Source organism: Limulus polyphemus, unplaced genomic scaffold, assembly GCF_000517525.1.
Source record: "Limulus polyphemus unplaced genomic scaffold, Limulus_polyphemus-2.1.2 Scaffold1770, whole genome shotgun sequence".
Classification (NCBI taxonomy): Eukaryota; Metazoa; Arthropoda; class Merostomata; order Xiphosura; family Limulidae; genus Limulus; species Limulus polyphemus.
Genome location: NW_013667380.1, coordinates 225,351 through 227,175, shown reverse-complemented (window position 1 = coordinate 227,175; position 1,825 = coordinate 225,351). Strand labels below are relative to the sequence as shown.

The following is a 1,825-nucleotide window of genomic DNA, read 5'->3' as shown; positions in this document are numbered from 1 at the left end:
CCTTACTGGCCCACTCAGTCATGGTTTATTCGATTACTCCAGCTACAATTGTTCTATTCCGTCCCTCTTCCTTTATTCCCCAACATTCTTCATCAACTCCATTTGCCGGTTCTGCATCCTGAACTTCACATCCTCCATCTTCACGTCTGGATTTTGTCTAGTCTTTGGCGAGTAGATCCAGTTTCTCACTTCAGGTGGCATCTCATTTCATTCGTTCTTCACCTATGGCTATGTATTAGTGGAAATGAAATGTTTTTCACATCTGGGCTCTGGCTCGGGGTATCCTAGCTTCTTGTCCTACAGTTATTGGTATCTCTGAGTTTTTGGTCTCCTCGTTATTGGGCAGCCCTATCCCATACTTTCCTTTTTTTCCATTACTGCAAGGTCTTTCTTTTCCCTGCCAATGCCAATTTGATCAGGTTTTCCCGAATTACTTCCAAATTGGGACATTAAAGTGGTACTCCATTTCCTTACTTTACCTCCATTTGAGCCCATTGCTTCATGCTCTTTGTTTCACCTATCCCTTAAGGTATATTTCCTTCCCCTCTTGGCTTGCCGGTGGTGTTGGTCGGATCTGTTCACTATCAATGTCACTTTCACATTGTACCACCAAACTTATCATCTCCTTTATCCAGAATGTTCCTTCATTCACAAGACCTTGGCTGCTCACGAGGGTGACTTCTCCTTTTCACCCATTTTTCTTCCCTCTATTTCTCATCTCTACCCTTGTCCTGATCTGGATGGACTTCTATGGCCGGTGTGTGCCTTTTGTTGTGGTATTGCCCACACTACATCCTTCAGGGGTTCCCGTTCCTGTCTCTTTATCTTGTGGTAACCCTCTTCCTCTCAGGATCTTTCTCCCTTTACCCTTACCAATTGGGTTTTTCATTTAATCCAGTTGGCTTATTCTTCCTTGTCCCCATCCCAACATGCTTTGTTCAGTGTTACCTCCCATCAAACCTGACTCCTCTCCTTTTCTCTTGACTTTGGAGGAGATTCTGCAGTCAGGCATGTGGACCACCCCTCAGACATTCATCTCCCATTACTTACATAACGTTGCTATTTCTGCTTTCTAAGGGTATTGCCTACAACCTGTGGCTATACTTCAGACTTCAGTGCAGCTATGACACAAGGTAAGTCTTTATTTATGCTTTCTTTTCTCTCAGGGGCCCTTGCTTCAAAATTCTTCTCATGGATCCCATTCTGTGGCAAGTGGTGCCTGACTAGGTATTCTTTACATACACAAACAAATCTGCACTGTATGCCAAGTGATTCACGTGCTCTTTCCAGGGCTCCACACACTCATTTTCGAGATGGGGTGTTTGACCTTGTGATATTTGCATCGTAACTACACCTATCCTGGTCCATAATACCCATGGATGGCATGGGTAAAGCAGAAAGGGATATCTGCCCATTCTTGCCATGCCTTGATTGAATAAATCGGTATGGTCTGCTTTTCAAAATAGGGTTTTGTGATCATCTATTGCACTGTATCAGGTGTAACCATTCCTCTGGACTCTCCAATGCACTTTCCCCTCTTTCTGTCAGAGGAGTATGGGAGTTCTTACTACTTGCCAGTTCCAAGCTGCTGGGGTAGTTGACCATGGAGGCATTCTGCAGTATGGGTTCCATATAGATGGCTATAACCATTCAGTTCAGAGAAGGGCAGTGGTTTTTTGCCAGTGTAGAAGGCTTAAAATCCTCTGGATTGAGCGACACGTACCTCAGATTGAGATGTCTAAATGCAGTTCACCCCTTCGATTGGGTGCCCTCATCCTACCCTACTGTGAATGTGATACCCCATGGGCTGATTTTGAATATGGAG

General features: G+C 44.5%; 1 protein-coding gene across 1 annotated transcript in view; it reads left to right on the top strand.

Moving 5' to 3' along the window:
- The window catches only part of LOC106464884 (neurofibromin-like), a gene marked incomplete at its 5' end in the record, with an annotated part of 99,781 nt that overhangs the window by 17,134 nt on the left and 80,822 nt on the right, over positions 1-1,825 (top strand). The gene's annotated exons all lie outside the window — the stretch shown is intronic.